The sequence below is a fragment of the Procambarus clarkii genome, chromosome 15 (assembly GCF_040958095.1).
Source record: "Procambarus clarkii isolate CNS0578487 chromosome 15, FALCON_Pclarkii_2.0, whole genome shotgun sequence".
Classification (NCBI taxonomy): Eukaryota; Metazoa; Arthropoda; class Malacostraca; order Decapoda; family Cambaridae; genus Procambarus; species Procambarus clarkii.
The window spans coordinates 8,282,737-8,301,980 of NC_091164.1; the positions used below are offsets into that span (position 1 = coordinate 8,282,737).

At 40.0% G+C, this 19,244-nt stretch overlaps 1 protein-coding gene across 2 annotated transcripts in view; it reads right to left on the reverse strand.

Moving 5' to 3' along the window:
• LOC123759104 (uncharacterized) overlaps positions 1–19,244 on the reverse strand; it is a 111,980-nt gene that overhangs the window by 60,918 nt on the left and 31,818 nt on the right. The window contains exon 1 of one of the 2 annotated variants that reach the window (XM_069324942.1): positions 4,278–4,901. The exons of the other annotated variant lie outside the window; for it this stretch is intronic. The gene's annotated coding sequence lies outside the window, so the exon portion shown is untranslated. Of the gene's footprint in view, positions 1–4,277; positions 4,902–19,244 lie in introns of those variants that run through there. 2 annotated transcript variants of the gene reach the window in all.

The window sequence follows — 19,244 nt, forward strand, 5'->3', positions numbered from 1 at the left end:
TTAATCATTTTTTCTAAAGTAAGCTGCATTTTTAATGGAATTTCGTTTTCTATCTAAAATTATCCAGGCGCATATTGCCTGGCGTTGTAATATAGACAAATTTCATATAACGAAGCCATTTGTGTTTGCGATGATACTGGGAGTAATTCGGCAGTTCCATAAATAAATAAGCAAGCACTAAAATACCAGCGAACACAATGAAAACTAATTCAACATAACACTGTTAATAAAGACAAAATATACCATGATTCCTCACGTCCCAGCCCTTCGTCCCCTCCTCCCTCACCACTCAACGCATCTCTGTAAGACTTGATAAAGTCCTAAGAGGCGAAACATTATCTACAAATAATTTATTCATGTAACTATAAAAATAAAATAAAGCACTGGAAATTTAGTTAACATTGGAAATCCATTTAAGGCAATGGTACCAGAGGTGATTTACATGTGTTATCTTTTGTTACTTTGGTTGTTACGGAGAGCTGGGAAAAGGACGCTACTTTGATATACAAAATATATGTTATATGTAAGATCACACCCAACTTGGTTTATCTAGACCACGCCCACCCTGTTATTAATACAACATGGGACCTACTATTAAATTTAACCTAGTAGTCAAAATCAAACGCAGCCTAGTCATAAGGTAATGTATATAATCAGGTCCTTAAGACCAAAAGACCTTGTCGTTACAACTGTACTAGAGAACCAACTTAATACCTAAAATTTATATACATGATTACAACACAAACAACCCTTAATGGTATTCAAAATACCCCACTTAACTGTACTGCCGTACATTATATTATAATCCGCAAGATAAAATTAATTCAATGTAACCGGTGTAAACTTTAGTTCAGGGAAGTGTTACACAGAGCAAAAGAGCTACACCCAGCGAACAATTCTTTCCATAAGCCCGTGTATACTCGTGTATACTCGTGTATACCTCCACCGACCACAGAAACGCTGTCGTATGTTTTACAACCCACTCGCAGGATATTCTCGTCCAGACAGTGAACGTTTCGAAATTGTTATCGTAGTTGGTGTTCAAAATCGGTGATTGTTAATATATAAATTAATTGAAAGGGGGTTACCTATCGGTGCCCGGGTCACTGTCCTGTTTCTCTCTCTCCCTCCCACTCTCTCCCATTCTCTCCCCACTCGCCTTCTCTCCCATCCTGTCTCTTTCCCGTTCTTTCCTTCTCCGTCCTTCCCACTCTTCTTCCCATCGTCCCCCCCATTCTCCCTCACTTCATCTCTCCCGTTCTCTCTCCTAGTGGGTAAATATGATCGAGTAACGTCGAATCAACGTTATCAACGGTAAATCAACGTCGATATAAGTCGAGAATTCGGTTGGAAAACACGTTATTGACTCTGTATATTAGAATTTGGTGCACAGTTAAGCCTAGATTAAGTTCAGTTAGGTATTTAACGTTTTAATGGCAATTATTTGTTGTACGCAGGTGTAGCATTTACCAACCTGTCCTCAGGCTGCGCTCGTTAAGGCAACGGCTGAAAAAGATGTACCAAGGTCAGGTTTCGTTTGGTATTTAGGTTCTGTTGGCAAATATTTGCATTTGAAGTACGTGGGTGAAGCATTTATAGCAACTCGTTCTCAACTCAAGTCCATTACATCCAGCAGTCAACCCCACAAATGCATTCATAAATTTTTACAAGTTGTTCATTCAAACGGGAATTTTCTCAAATATACATTAATATTATAATATATTGGCATATTGTGCATATATAGGCATACGTTAAGTTAGGTTAGGTTAGATGTTTAGGTTCTGTTGACGATTATTTGTATTTCTAGTACGCGGGTGAAGCATTTACGGAGTTGTGGTTCGAACAAAATTCGTCAGTGAAGCACTTGTTCCGGATATGTTCGAACGTCAGCAGTTGTGAGTCGTGTGTAAACCGCTTTTCATTCATAAACAGGGGGTTTGGCGGGTGCATGGAATCACATTTGGATCTTTGTTTGGAGGACGGGCTGGCATTTACAGCTGCAGTTTCGAACAGAGGTCGTCAGCGAAGAAATGTTCGAACGTCATCAGTTTGAGTCGTGTAAGAGCACTTTTTCATTTGTAAACATGGGGTTTGGCGTCTGGATGAACAAGCATTTGGCCTTTGATAATGAGTACGGGCTGGCATTTACAGAGGTGTAATTCAAAAAGATGATAGGAGCGAGGAAGTGTTAAAAAAATCGACCTTAATCAGTTGTAAGTTGTGAAGACTGTTTTATATTCATATTCTCGGGGTATGGCGACTGGATTACGAGCACTTAGCCTTTGTTGACGAGGACGGGCTGATTGAAGGAAAGTTTACAAATGACTCACAATTGATTACCATCGATCTATTTGTGAGCAGTGTTTTCCTCTCTACTTATGTTTAAATCACGCCTCTCTAAAAGCTTTACTTGCGTACTACAAATACTATAAATTATAATAGAACCAAAACACTCCCTTTAACCTATTCAAGGCCAAATAATGCACAAAACAATAAGTTATATATATATATATATATATATATATATATATATATATATATATATATATATATATATATATATATATATATATATTATATATATATATATAATATATATATTATAATTGTAAAGCTATCGTTGAAGGATATACGGTTCGTTAGAATTGTATCACGCCCTCACAAAGGTCATATGCTCGTTAGTGCAGCTGCCAACCCCCCTGTTTTCAAATGAAAACGCTTTTACACGACTTTCAACTCATCTCGTCCTCACACTAGGCTCGATAAAGCAGCGGCCATCCTCCCTAGACGCATTCATCAATTTTAACATACTCTGTAATAAAAATTGATTAATTCTCATATATAAATCAGTATCATTATACATTAAATCTCTATGTATAGTTAGGCGTATGTGAGGTTAAGTTAGATGTTTAGGTTCTGTTGGCGATTATTTGTATATGAAGTACGTGGATGAAGCAATTATAACATTGTGGTTCGAACAGATGTCTTCAGCCAAGCACTTGTCCCTGAAGTGTTTGTACGTCATCAGCTGTGAGTCGTGTGTAAACCGTTTTTTATTCATAAACAGTGAGTTTGGCGGCTGGGTTAACGAGCATTTGGCTTTGTTTATGAGGACGGGCTGCACAACTGATAACGTTCCAACATATCTCGAAGCAGTGTTTCGCTGGCGAAACACTACGTAAATGGGTCGTCCCAATTACTTCAAATGCAAATAATCGCCAATTGAACCTAAATTACCTAACTTAACCTATGTTTGAGTATACATAGACGTCTATTAATAATAATAATATTAATATATATTAAAATAAGCATATTTTTGATGAATGATGTGAGGGGTCAGCCGCCGCTTTACCGAAACTAGATTGTAGACGGGTTTTTATATATTCATTAGCTGGGTTAAACGGTGGGATTAATTAGAATCTGACCATGATTTATTAGGACGGAATACTTTCTTGCGTTCTCCCAGTAATACACACCGAGAGGTGAAATTAATCCGCTTTTCTGTGTATATACCTCAATAACACTCCAGAGGTTTAGAGGCCTCAAGCCTAACACGACCACAGGCGCTATAATGCGACCATCACACACACCGAATCATTCTTTCCAGCTCTCTAATACGACCTACACACAGCGAATCATCCGCTTCAGCTCTCTAATACGACCTACACACAGCGAATCATCCGCTTCAGCTCTCTAATACGACCTACACACAGCGAATCATACGCTTCAGCTCTCTAATACGACCTACACACAGCGAATCATCCGCTTCAGCTCTCTAATACGACCTACACACAGCGAATCATACGCTTCAGCTCTCTAATACGACCTACGCACACCGAACCATCCTTTCTATAGGTAAATAAAATAACTAACCAGCGTACAGATAATAATATTTGACATTAATACATCACGCGAATGTTAACACTGGTTTTAAATGCTGAACAATAACCGAAAGAAGTAGTTAACAAGAAAGTCAATTCAATAAAGAGAGCTTTCGCTTAAACAGTTGGAGACTGTGTGTTCTCGGATCTTCTTAATTTGCATAGTGCTCCTTTGATGCGAATGGCCAATTTTCTCTCCTATCTCCCAGGATTTCATTGGAAATCAAATTACTGCAGCACTAACAAGCTCAAACAGAGAGGATAGACTTATGGTTACAAGTACGTGATTTGTTGTTGTTAAAGATACGCTACCTGGAACAAGAAGTTCCAAGTAGCACGGGCTATGGTGAGCCCGTAGTGGATTATTAAGTACGTGATGCGTTGTTGAAAACTCACCTTGCTGATGCGTTGGTTGGTACTGGTCTCGTTGACAACCGTCACTCCCTAAACTAGACTAATCGTCCAGGCGGTAATGAAGTCACTCGTCGTAACAACGACCCAACAGCTTCTTCAGAACCAGTTGTTTAAAGTTTCAACACAGTACCGCTCGTTAGTTTTACAGTCACAATGTTTCAATTCACTGATCTTTCAGCACTGTTAATCATCTTTGTTAAAAACTAATTTCTTCAAGTAAATGTGCAAATGTTTCTGCGTCATTGCACGTGAAATGTACATTTAGACAGTTTAGGTCACGTCGTGAAGACATTATTGCGTCAGTCAGCGGAGAATGTGTGTCTTGCAAAGCATCAAAATTGATTGTCACTGTTATGTTCTAATAGATATAAGTTGAGGATCTCTGGATCTTCAATCGCAAATTGTTCCGCCCTCGATTGGCGCTGAAGGAAAATTTGTGAAGTGGTTGAGAGTTGTGTGGTCGTTAGTGTGGTGGTGATGGGCTGTGGAGCGGGTGGTTGCATGATGGAGAGAGTGGTGGAGTGGGTGATAGTGTGGTGGAGTGACTGAGAGAGCAGAGGTGTGGGCGGCAGTGTTCCCTCTCCGGTGGCTGCCAGACAACTGACTCTCCTCAATGTCCTAACCAGGAACCCTCACGCCGATCCTGGCGCCGCGCTTAGTTCCCCTCTCACCACGCCTCCCCTCACCACGCCTCCCTCACCACCTCCCTTACCACGCTCCATCACCACGCCTCCCCTCACCACGCCTCCCCTCACCACGCCTCCCATCACCACGCCTCCCCTCACCACGCCTCCCCTCACCACGCCTCCCCTCACCACGCCTCCCCTCACCACGCCTCCATCACACGCTCCTCACCACGTCTGCCCTCACCACGTCTGCCCTCAACTACGCCTCACCTCAACCTTAACTATAACTCATCTTAACTATAACTCATCTTAACTATAACTCATCTTAACTATAACTCATCTTAACTCTAACTCATCTCACTATATCTTCCATCCATATAAGGACGGAAGTTATGGTGGATATTCCTTCCAGATCTCTGCTAACCATTTGATGACGTGCACTTCATCTCAACTAAGCTTCCTTTGAACCTAACCCAGACCGGAACCACATCATCGTGAATCCAGCCTTCCCTTAATTCACATCTACCTCGACCGATCCCGTCAATGACGCTTCTCATCATGTTTCTCCATAACATTTCCACTATGTTTCACATCCATGGATGTCTCAAACAATAAGTCACTATGAAGGAGCTGACATTTCTGGATGTTTTAACACGTGGGCAGCTGAACATCATGTCTGCTGGTGTATGGCTGTGGCTCCAACTGCCGAATGGTTCTGGGGGGACTGAGTGACCGTGTTATTTTAAAAAATAATTTGTCAGTATGCAGAGAACCAGTGTGACGAGTGTACGTCCCCTGCTGGTGCTTCAACACGCTCTCTACAGTTCCTGAAGCAGGATATTCATGGATTATTTCATGATACTAAAGAATAATTATTTGTGGTAGAATAGGGTCTACTGAAATGAGCTTGTTGAAATAGTGGATGATATAACAATATTTAGTTCGAAAGGTCATTCAAATAGAGTACTAAATTGTCCGAGCCAAACCTAAGTGTGGACCCACGAATGAAAAATGGGACATCACGTTAAATTTGCCAGCCGCCATGATTTTTTAATACATCTTACTTTGACGTTGGGGAATTGTTACGTCAAAATACTGTGTGTTGTGTGAGAGGGCAGGTGTGTAGTTCCTCTCCTCACAGGAACCTCATTTTTTTCTTGATTACTGGGTCTTATATTGTGGAGTGGTTCCATTATTTAAGCCCTCTTCCCTGAGTTCCTCACACCTCCTGGATGCTTACCCAAACCCTCACGGCTCTCTACTGCCAAGCTTGACCATTGTTCCTCGTACCTCCTGAAGGCTTTTCCTTCACATCATGAGGTCTCTCCGTCCTCTCATGAACATTCCTCATCACACCTCATAAAAAAATTTCCTCTTCCACTCATGATTTCCATCTTTACATGTAAAAGCTGAGAAAAGAGACGTCTCTTTCTTTTTCTTTTCTGTAAGTCATCATTTTCTCAACCTGTGGAGCAAGAAAGTTCCAGGACCCTTCGATTGTTACTTCTTGATTCTCTCAAATATTTTTTAATCCATTTAAGATGTGAATTGAATATTTGCAATGAGTAACATTTATATTTATTTCAAGAATCCAATTAGCACCATTATATGAATATTTCAGATTTCTTATCAATTACTGTTATATCAAAGTATATTATATCCGGCTTCTACGTTTTTTCAGTATGTAAAAATATATTCTTATACAGATTCAAACTCACAAACATACACACTCACAAACACACCCTTATAAACGCATCCTCACACGTACACATACACAAATAGACACACACACACACACACACACACACACACACACACACACACACACACACGTGCACACACACACACACACACACACACACACACACACACACACACACACACACACACACACACACACACACACACACGTGCACACACACACACACACACTCACAAACTCACTTTCACACTTTCACACTCACACTTTCAGGAACCTGTACACCTGTTGATTAACAGTTGAGAGGCGGGACCAAAGAGCCAGAGCTCAACCCCCGCAAGCACAACTAGGTGAGTACAAAGTTAATTGACGGTTGTGAGGCGGGACCAGAGAGCCGAAGCTCAACCTCCACAAGCACAACTAGGTAAATATATACACACACACACACACAAACACAAACACACACAAACACAGTCAATTCTAGGTAAATCCCTAAAACACTTCCGTGTAAAAATGAAATATTGATAGTGAGCTTCCCCTCATAAAAGTTTAAAATATTTTCCAAAGGTGGCGCAGGGGTAATTCATGCCACAAGCCATCAGAGTGATCGAGGTTGTTATAAAGAGCTCGTTACGGGGGTGGCGTTGGTAATTAATCTTCTTCCTGAATGACCTTATTAGTTGCAACAGTTTTCTTCGGGTTGCAAGCGAGAGGTATTATGAGCATGCGCTCATCAACCATGGTATGATTGCGACCAGTATCAATACACTGATTGTAGCCATCATCAATGCAATGGTTGTAGCCATATTCAATAAAATTATTGCTTTGATTCCCCAATCAAATGATTGCTTGCTTCACCAATACAATGATTATTTCACCTCATCATGCAATGAGTGCATTCATCATCAATACAAATCTTTGAAACCATCATCAATACAATGACTATAACCATTAATACAGATATTGAAACCATCAATATGACAATTATTTTAACCATCAATACAATGATTGCAACCATCATCAATATAATGATGTAACTACCATTAATACATAGTTGCAACCATCATCAATGCAATAATTTTAACTATCAAAACATTTACATTTACCATCATTAATACAATTATTGCAGCAATCATCCGTGCAATATTTCTAACATCAATATTGAATGTGAATTATCATCAACGGAATGAATTATGTCTAAACATTCTTTTCTTAAGAACGAATAGTAATAATGAATTAATAATGCACAAGAACACAATGAAATCCATTCCATTCTAATTTATAAGCATATCATTGTACTTCAATGTTAAAAGAAAGTCGTTTATAATACCATTTTATGAATTACAATGACCATCTTGAATACTCAGTTAACGTTTTCATGAAGTCAGGCAAGGTACTGTGAATACCTGAGACCGACAGTCCAAACTGCTCCTCCTTATACAGGACTACAGTGCCAGAGCGGGGTGTTTGGGGAGGAAGGGCAGGTAGGAGGAAGGGTGGCACAGGCATGACACTGCAGGAGCCCAACTGGATTGTTTCAAGCTCAGGTTAGACATTTATATGAATGAGTTTAGGGGGATCTGAATAAGACCTGTCTCATATAGACAGCTTCTATTTATAGAAATCAGCCCTGCTCTATATGTATAATTATTTTCAGAATTTTATGACAATTTTTAGAAAACGTACAGATCACAAGTGTGTTATTTCTACGTGTACTGTCGTGAGAGAGAGCGGAGCAAAGGTAAGGGAACTATCAGGGAGGAAGCGCCAAACCATTACGACTATATAGCACTTGGAAGGGATCAGGATAACGATTTGGGATAGGACGGGAGGGAAGGAATGGTGCCCAACCATTTGCACGGTCGGGGATTGAACGCCGACATGCATGAAGCGAGACTGTCGCTCTAACGTCCAGCCCAAGTGGTTGGAGGAAATAATAGTTCAGGATATAACATAATAGGATCGTAGCCGTGTTTACAACATGGGACACTGTTAATGGTAGAGCCAGCTGTCTCAAGGTCACACCCCGCTAACTGGCCACTTCAAAAATCTGTCGACTTGATACTTAAGGAGTCGCATATAGAGTTCTGCGAGAGAGTTGCTGAGTGAAGACCCTGATTTTGGAAAGGTTGCGATTGGTGGATTCCAAAAGAGGCGGAGATAAATACGAGTATTCAGTGAACTTATTTTGTGGAAAATGCAAGTTAATATGATGTTGGCACTCGTGCCTAGGGGAAAGGCAGGGTGTATGGATGTGATATATTATTACACACAGGATTATGGAAACAGGGAATCGCTGTGAAATATTGCTGTCTTATCAATTATTTTCCCGAAAAAAACAGTTTCCTTGTACCATAACCCAGGTTCATAATGGTTTATTGCCTTAATATATATGATCGAGCATGTTAGCTGTAGGAAATACTTAGGACCGACTTTGATGCCATTCAATAAACTCTCTTATTTTGTTTTCCGAAATTCTTCGCGCTTATTGGTTCCCCGTTTTGATTCAGTTGTCTCTTACTGTTATATACGTATAAATACATATACATATATAAATATATATATATATGTGTGTGTAAATCACGAAAAATAAACACGTGATTAAAAATGTGACAGTGTCAGACCACGGAGGAAAATTGAAACAGGAATTTCCTTAAGTACTTTCGTATATTAATACATCTTCAGAAAGAGTCTGAAGATGTATTAATATACGAAAGTACTTAAGGAAATTCCTGTTTCAATTTTCCTCCGTGGTCTGACACTGTCATATATATATATATATATATATATATATATATATATATATATATATATATATATATATATATATATATATATATATACATATATAATCTTTGGCCTAATATAACGTTCTCAGTCCTCTCTTCCTGTGCCTGAAAACATTAACATGATGTAATTGGTGAACAGAATGGGTGTGACTGAGAATCATTTACACGGAAATCACCATAGGAGTGACAGTGTTGGAGGAGGGAGGGAGGGAGGGAGAGATGGTACTAATGTCAACAACACAGTCAGTCGTTTGTTAACGTGAAGTTCGGTCGGGGGTTGATAGTCCCAGTCAGCACAAATTTGATCAGGGATAAAATTTAAAATTGACCTCATCATGGGTGAAAAGCTGCTTTTTATAAATTTTTGTTAACCAAAATATTACGTGCTTTTCCCCAACGTAAAAGGTGTCATTATTTTTTTATTTTAAGTTAAATCAGCTGAGAGACAGTGACAAAACTATTTAATATAAAGAAGGATTGGCTAGCAATGTATTTTTTTGTGACTAAAGTATATTGACCAGATCACACACTAGAAGGTGAAGGGACGACGACGTTTCGGTCCGTCCTGGACCATTCTCAAGTCGATCGACTTGAGAATGGTCAGGGACGCACCGAAACGTCGTCGTCCCTTCACCTTCTAGTGTGTGGTCTGGTCAACATACTAGAAATGTATATACATATATATATATATATATATATATATATATATATATATATATATATATATATATATATATATATATATATAATTAAATTTTTAAATTACATTTTATATTTTTTTAATTTATGTATATTTTTAATTCATGTTAATTCTATTACTATTAATTCTAGCTATTTTAAGCGTTTCCAAGAGTAATATTTTTGCTGAGAAAAATCAGGGAACTCATTAACTCATTAGGGAAGGAAATAAGCATAAGAGAAAAAGAAGAAGCTATTGTGGTAAGAGAAGTGAATGGTGATGACGGAAGCGTCAGGAGCACGCATAGTGGGAGAGGATCACGTAATTAGTTGGTCTGGCCAGGTGTAAAGAATGGGAGGCCAGAGAGGAGACGTTCATGAAGTTCAAACAGAATAAAAAGCACAGTGGAAGACAGAGAGAGGAACCTCAGAGCGATGTGTGTGTGTGTGTATTATTTAGTAAATAAAAACAAATTGTAAATGCTATTCATATTTACTATTTCTATTTGCTGAATCGAGCTATTAGCTTTTGAAACCCGTCTTTCTAGCCAATTTATTTTTTACTCTATTATATCTACTACATATATTTGTCTTACATACGCACACACACATACACAGGAAGCAGCCCGTAGCAGCTGTTTACCTCCTAGGTACCTATTTGCTGCTAGGTGAACAGGGACCATCAGGGTGAAACAAACTATGGCCATTTGTTTCTGCCTCTGCCGGGGATCGAACCCGGGCCCTTAGGACCACGACCCCAGAGCGCTGTCCACTCTGCCGCGAGGTCCCGCCCCCCCCCCCCCCGTGTGTGTGTGTGTGTGTGTATGTGTGTGTGTGTGTGTGTGTGTGTGTGTGTGTGTGTGTGTGTGTGTGTGTGTGTGTGTGTGTGTGTGTGTGTGTGTAATGCTGGTTACGGCAGGGGTGTCAGGTCCAGGCTTGACACTGAGTAGTTAGTTGGTTAATTACACGTATCGCAAAGAGTATAGATGGGGTAGGAATTCTACAGGGTTTATTTTGGCCATGATCTACACACGACGTAGATTATTTAGGCACTGAACGGGTGCGAGTTGTCCAACTGGCTATTGGGAGTGGCGCGAGATATCCAATTGGTTAATGAGGCTGGACCAGAGAAGCGTGATGGGAGTCTCACAAATACCGCAATTCTTCACTTACAGTAATGTTATACAAGCAGTTATGGCAGAATTGTTACTAAAACTTGCCAAATCTTATTGAGGATAAAGGTAACAGCAGTCGAGTTGTTAAGTTAGTTATAGGAAAATCTTAAACAAATGCAACTGCGATATTTGCAATTATTTTTGTTTAATATTTGCTTTCTGTTTCTTTTACTTTCTAAAACCCAATAAATGTTGAAGTTTTGATAAACCAAACTGATACATTTATAGGAATTAACATCCACTGAGAACTTTCTCAAATCCGTAACTACTTATTGAGTGTATTATACAGCAATGTGTATTCCTGTATGCGTGACCAAGCTACAGAAAAAGCAGGACAAAAAAGAAAACATGGGGAGAAATTAGGGTGTATATTTACCCAAGAAGTCACGAGGAGTCCGTTTACCTCGCCCTCGACGTCAGTGGCTGCTGCAATTGGTGCCTCGTTTAGTGCGTTTTATTCCCCGTGTCGAACCTTTTACTCCGCCTGTGGCAACACCGTTTAGACCACACGGAAGACCATCTTGTCTACGTGTTTGTTAGTGGCTACAGGTAATGTATTTTGGGATAACCTGGGTTGTATTTTCATCAACTGGGATGTATTTTGCAATCAGTTAGGTTATATCTTGAACTTCATGTGATAATTATGTCCTTCCCATGACTTAAGCAATTACTATTCCTGCAAATATCTGGAAAACAAACAACAAATTAGCCGCTTGGAATTATAGGCATTTTGCTATAATGCCAAGATAGTTTCTCAGATTTTTAAATTAAATTGTTGTTCATCTACTTGCCAAGTGTCATTTATTTCTGCCTGTCCAAGAATGGAGGTGCAAACGCTTGGGGCTAGTCTCACAAACCTTGCATGGTGACTAATTAAAGGTAAGTTATTAACATGCCAGATCGCTGGTCGGACCGAAGAAAATAGTGTCTTCCACCGAGACTCGCAAAAAAATGTTGGATGGTGGTTGGCAGCGTCCCAAAAATGGCCTTGACACTACACTGCATTGGAATAAGAAATGAATAGTCATAATATAGTCATCGAGCTAAGGATAGTTATAAGCGGATCGGGTCCGGCCCCTTTGGCATTATTTTTAGGTGGTTATTATTTGTGGTAGACCCAAGCAGCTAGTCGATCCAGGAACCGGCAATTTCCCAAACTAGAAAAAGTATTCCCTCTCTGTGAATATCCAACACTTGTCTATATATTCCCCCTTTAGAATATCGAACACTAGTCAAAAATATTCCCTCTATATAAACACTCGTCACCAAACAACTTTTCCTCATTCAAGAATAACATTCAAAATAACATTGTGGTATTACATTATTTGTAGTGGTAATACTTTTCAATTTTCATTTGAGATTAAAAAACTTCTTCAAAAGGGTGATTTTTTTCATTCAAGCATTAGTTTAGAGCCTCATTAGAAGTCGCTTAGTACTTGAAAAAAATATCCCGTTAGCTTGAAAATGAACTGAGCAATACAAATTAAATTTATGTTTTTTTATAAGTATTTAAAGTGCTTTGTGCTTTATTGGTAAGATTTTATTTAATGGAGACAATTTGTATCAACTATGGACACCTCTAAGCTGAAAATATCAATTATGGTGTCAGAAAGTTTGAAATTTCAGTGACTAGTGAAGAATAAGCTGAAATAAAATCGCTGGTTAAGTGTTTGTTGAAATTTATGAGTATTCAGCGTATTCTTTAATGAAATATTTCTGTACCAATTTACTGACATAAGTTTTGTTAATCGGAGCATAGGCAACATCATCCGTAAGAGTAGTGTAGCAAGAAGATGAACATATTGAAAGTGAAGGTTTGGTGAGAAAAAAAAACATTTTTTTTCCTCTTGCTGGCTACAGTAGAAAAACACCAGTAGAAACAATTGTACCTGAGCTGCACCTGTTGAGCAAGGTGAGCACCAACACAATATCTTTGTCAGCTCAATAAGCCCAAAGAGCAAGTTAATTACTTTTACCTGCTCTACAATATCGATATCTGTGCGTGTTAATTAACTCTTCGGGACTCAGTGTTTGATGTGCTTGGGATTGTTGCCCTGTACTTCACGGGACTATGTGAGACCTTTGCTAGCCTCAGTACTCACCTACAGAGGTGAGCCTTTGTACTCACCTACAGAGGTGAGCTTCTGTACTCACCTCTGTTAGCCTCTGTTACACGCCTGGTCAATGTGTGTGTGTTTGTGTTCGTTTGGGGTCACTTAGTGACACTCATTAGGTCGTGTTTACTGGGTCGAGCAATAGCTCTCTCGCCCCGCCTTTATATCTCTTAGTCAAGTAATGCAATGATGCAAAGGCTTTCGCTCCTCCTGTTTCTAGTCGCGTTTCATTGTCAGTTATATACTAGACATGTCTTAACGATCTCCTCTCGTAAACAGACCCATTTAATTGTGTCTTACGCTAAAGAGGTTTTTCCGGATGTCTCTTCCGACTCATTAGTGTCTTTAGCTTTCCACCGTGTCCTCTGCTCCTACTATTTCTCCTTATATATATCCTATCAATTAATTCAAATTAATATTTTATACGTTGCTATCATATCCCTCATGATTCGTCTTTGTTCCAAGAGGGTGAGTTTGAGCTTACTCATCCTCACTCAGTTCACTCAGCCTCTCATTGTAGGTGAGTTACCTTAGCTATGGGAAAAGTATAGTTGAGTATGTTATTTTTGTATTGCCATATTATGTTTGTTTATGTGTAGACTTCAAGCCGATGCTGCATACTCAAGAGCTGGTCTTACGTATGGTGTACATATTGCTCTAATGGAATCTGCGTCTAGATTCCTGTAAGGCATCCTGATTTATAGTCATTATTGTGCAAACTTACTCTTCAGACGAATGTTTGGTGGTGCATATACTCACATTTCCTTCTCTTTCACTGTTTTTGACAGCTACATGTCTTCCTCTTAGCCCTTACTGTCCCTAGGGTCATCTATCCCTTCAACTATCCTTCTGATTTTGCATTTGAATGTCTTGAAGGAAAGTAACCATCTGTCTGACCACCACTGGGGCGCTTCTAGTTCTCCGACTGAAGTCTCCCGCAGTCGTCTGTGTGTCTCTAATTATCCTCATCAATTTTGCATCATTCGCGAACATGGATGCCGATGATACTATTTCCTCTGTCAGATCGTTGACATGTATCAGGGATTGAAAGGGACCCCAAACAGCGCGTGTGTGTGCGTGCGTGTGTGCATGTGTGTGTGTGTGTGGGTGTGTGTGTATTCACCTAGTTGTGTTTGCAGGGGTTGAGCTTTGCTCTTTCGGCCCACCTCTCAACTGTCAATCAACTGTTTACTATTTTTTTTATTTTTTTCCACACCACACACACACACACACACCAGGAAGCACCCCGTGACAGCTGACTAACTCCCAGGTACCTATTTTCTGCTAGGTAACAGGGGCATTCAGGGTGAAAGAAACTTTGCCCATTTGTTTCTGCCTGGTGCGGGAATCGAACCCGCGCCACAGAATTACGAGTCCTGCGAGATATCCACCAGGCTACCAGGCCCCCCTGTGTGTGTGGGAGGGGGGTGTATGTGTGTGCGTTTACTCAGTTGTATTTGGGATGGATGATCCATGGCTCTTTGGCTCCGCCTTTGAACCCTTAATAGACTAGGGTATAGGTACCCTATAAATGTGGCAGAGCCACAATTTTAATTGTGGCTCTGCCACAATTAAATCAATTTTAATTGAGTAAATGTGGCAGAGCCCATTGGGATCTGCCACATTTACATTTAAAAATGTGAATGGAGTTCGCCTCCAGGACTTCACTTCCTAGCACATTTTATTTGTTCAATATCCTGACACTGAAAAAATTATTTATTTTTTCACGGTAGCCATTTTGGTACGAAGTTTCCTCTGGTTTTCCCTAGTTTGGCAATATGATAACCATCTCTTCCTTGTTTCTTATCTTTTCAAGTGACGTGAGGTTTAATTCCATTTTCTTTCCTCCTAACTCATCTCTCTCAGCTCCGGAACTAGTCTGAGGACCAGAATTGGTCCGGCATAAACAGTACACAAGATCCACGCAAGTTCAGCTAATGAATGTTAGCTTTTATAGCTAAGAATAATAACTCTTCTCTCATTCATAGCTGCTTCCTCTCATTCCCACTCGCTCTCACTTCTCCAAACTCTCCTCCCTCACCCTCCTACCTCTCCCTCGCCTCAGAATCAACGTTGCTCTCCCCTCCCCAAGTCTTTGATCCTTCTATAACTTGCTTATGGGGGTTCTACTGCTCCCTTTCCCCCTCACCCCAACCACCTCATCCCTCCGCCTTCCTCTCTCTCCACCCACAACCCTCCGCCTTCCCCTCTCCCTACCCACAACCCTCCACCTTCCCCTCACACAACCCACAACCCTCCGCCTTGCCTTTACCCCACTCCAACTCCCTCTTCCTCGCACCAATTTACCTGCAGGTAAGGTGTGATGGTTCAGCATGTGATTATTAAGGGTAAATGCCCAGCAGGCTAAGAGGATTATGTCTCATCCCGCCGCCTGCCACTGCTATATTACTGCTGCATTTTCTTTCACTATTTATTTTTCTAGCGACGACTGCTGGGTGTTGGGAAGGTCTGTAAGCCAGTGTCTAGATGCCTACTGTTTCTCCTGTGATGTGGTGTTATCATCATTAGTTTTTGTCCTTTGGTGTCTCAGGAATGTCTTGTGGTTTAGTCGTCTGTTCGCTCTAGAACGACATCATGCTGGTGGTATTATTATTATTATTATCCCTGTACTGTGAAGCAAGTCGTGGTTTACCGGGTTCATGTGTCCTGTCGCTTGTCGTTATTCCTGGGTCTGTCTGCATAAGTCGCCACTGGAGGCCGGACCGAGTCTTGAGATGGTGTTTCTCCGAACCACGACCAGATAGGTGAAATGAGGAGGTTATCTTGAGATGATTTCGGGGCTTTTTTTAGTGTCCCCGCGGCCCGGTCCTCGACCAGGCCTCCACCCCCAGGAAGCAGCCCGTGACAGCTGACTAACATCCAGGTACCTATTTTACTGCTAACTCTGCCCATTGTTTCTCGCCGGCGCCTGGGATCGAACCCAGGACCACAAGATCAAAAGTCCAGCGTGCTGTCCGCTCGGCCGACCGGTTCCCCCTAAGGAAGTAACATTTATTGAACAATTATTACATCAACTTCACTATCAGAACAAGTTATTGCCATTAACATTTCCAATTAAAAATACACCTGTCGAACAATAATTACAAACAATGCTGGAACGAAAAAAAAAGGAAAAAGCAATAAAAAAAATAGGATTTTCAATTTGCATAACATGTTAGTTTGATAAGAGGTATAGTTAGCGAAGTGCTATCCAAGAGCTGTTCCCAGCTGCTTCTCTCAACACAAGACAGGTTAGCTAGTATCCACCATAAACATTATTATTTACCAAAGCACCATTCTTGGCGGAGCAGGTGTGACTGGGAGCTGCTGATGACGCAGCTGCTCATTCAACACAAACTTTGCGCTGGTATTTACGAGAGACAAATGTATTGTGTATTGTGCACCTGTCTTGTAGCACAGTTAATGATGGCGTAAATATTGGGTACGTTGACGCAAATTTGTTGGGAATTTTTAATTCATATTATATTGTGTGTATTCATCTAGTTATGCTTGCGAGGGGTTGAGCTTTGGCTCTTTGGTCCCGCCTCCCAACTGTCAATCAACTGATGTACAGGTACCAGGTACAGGTGTGTGTGTGTGTGTGTGTGTGTGTGTGTGTGTGTGTGTGTGTGTGTGTGTGTGTGTGTGTGTTAAGGTGTACTGCTCAAGATGTAGTCACCATGAGAGACTTGCAGGTTGAGATTTAGCTCTTGAGCCCTGTTTTTTTCAGTTCACGATTAATTTATCAAATTATTACATTTCCTCCTGTTGCTTGTTATGTTTTATTTATAAATGTTTATTGCTTTGCCAAATGGTTATTGTTTTATAAAATATTTATTACTTTGAGTCAAGCTTCTTGTTCTTCTGAACGTCTGAACGCCTGCAGTTCTCTCTAGTTTCAGTCTTGATTCTGTGTTATATTGTTTTTTATTTTAAATATCGTCTCGAACACTTGCTATCACTTCCCCCTTAATCTATGCTTCAAAGTTATCAGTCCTCACCCATACCGTCTGCCTTCCACCATTATGACGTGGGGTTTAGATAGATAGATAGATATGTACTTGATCTTTCTCCTTCTCTTTCTCTTTCTCTGATACTAGCAGCAGTGTCTCTTGTCTCCTACATTGTCCCTCTGGTCATCTGTGTTACTGTCCAACTTCGTATTACGCTGTTTTCACAGACATATAAATGTACATCTTTCATTCGACCACCTCTTACGATCTTCGAGGCAAAATAAGATATCAACAATAAAGCACTAACAATGCATACAATATATGATCCAGTCCTCGTGTTCACACCATAGCAGATCCATGCCTATTTTTAATGTTTAAAAAGCAGCGAATGATTCATGTAATCTACCGAATATAATACTTCCACTATAAATGCATTGTATTACATATTATAAGCCAGCGGCTTATAATTTAATGCACATGTGATGTTAAACAAATAACAATATTTTTTTTTTGGGGGGGCGGTTATGACACTTTTTTTACCTATTAATTAATGATTACACAATTCTGGTTAAGGTGAGAGATACACGGTTTTTTTTTCTCCTACTGATGAATGCCGCAGTATCCTGAATATTGTCATGGCATGTCAAGCACTGCAGGTGATATTATATTTCTGTCAAGCACTGCACGTGATGTTATCTGTCTATTAGCCACTGCACGTGTTGTCAACTGACAATCAACACTGAACATTTTGCCAACTGTCTATAAAGAATTTAAAGTATTAATTATTTTTCTATTATGTTACTTTTTCCTTTAACGTACATTATTAAAAGAGTCTTATAATTTTCTTTTATGTTTAATACAACATAATCAATGGAGCTTTTTTCTAACTTCGATTTACGTCATTCGTGAAAATTTAATGCTCAGTTTATTTCATTTCATATCGTTCACAGTCCATAGAGTTCAGACACATAATATTTTCAGTCCTCTTAATATTCTTCCAAGTCTTTAAATATATGTAGTTTATGTGAGTTTATTTACATTGTAATAGTTATTATTTATCATTGTTGTTGAGTTTAATATTATTTGGTAATATTATGTGGTAAGGACGCCCTCAAGGCTTCACTCAAGAACTGTAACAAGACTCTGAAAGCTGGAGAGCATCTGGAGGATCACTCTACCTGACGCAGACGTCTTCATGCTGATGAAGCAGCCGACGAACACAAGAGACAGAAAGATGCAGCGAAGAAACGATCTCTTCACAAGTCCAGGACTGGTGGCTCACCCTGTCGAGACCTCCACAGTTCCGTGTCCTCACTGCAACCGGAAATTCCGAGCTCGTATTGGACTAATCAACCATCTCCGACCCCATTTTCAGAGAAATGGATGACAATGAGTGGGCTTCATCGACTTGATGGACGAACAATGGATAGACTATTATATGGGAAACATCACAAGAGTTTTGTTTCAAGCAGTCCTCTGAACGCGTAAGACCTTATGGTTCGTTACGGTAACTAACGTACCAAATCAACGTACTTTGCAAAGGAGAAGTTCACAAACATTGACACTTTCTGTACATCTGTTGGTAAGGTTAGTTGGGTGGCTTTGGGTTGGTAGGTTTTTGGTTATGTTAAAACGTTAAATTGTGTACGTCTTGGGAAATCAACTGAACGGACAGCATTTACTAAAGAGATCAGTGTCCTAAAATTCTACTCGTTCATAGCTCCAAGAGCTAAAGTCAAGTTCCTACAGATAAGTGCACCTTTGGCTCTTGTTTTTCTAAACAGTAGGGCGGCATTTTCATTAACGCAGCGAACGAGGTATTTTATTTCCACCATTAGCTGCTGTAATAACATACGAAGCTCGTCTCTGAGTTTCTCATTATTCTTTAAGTCCCTGTTTTGTGTGTGTGTGTATG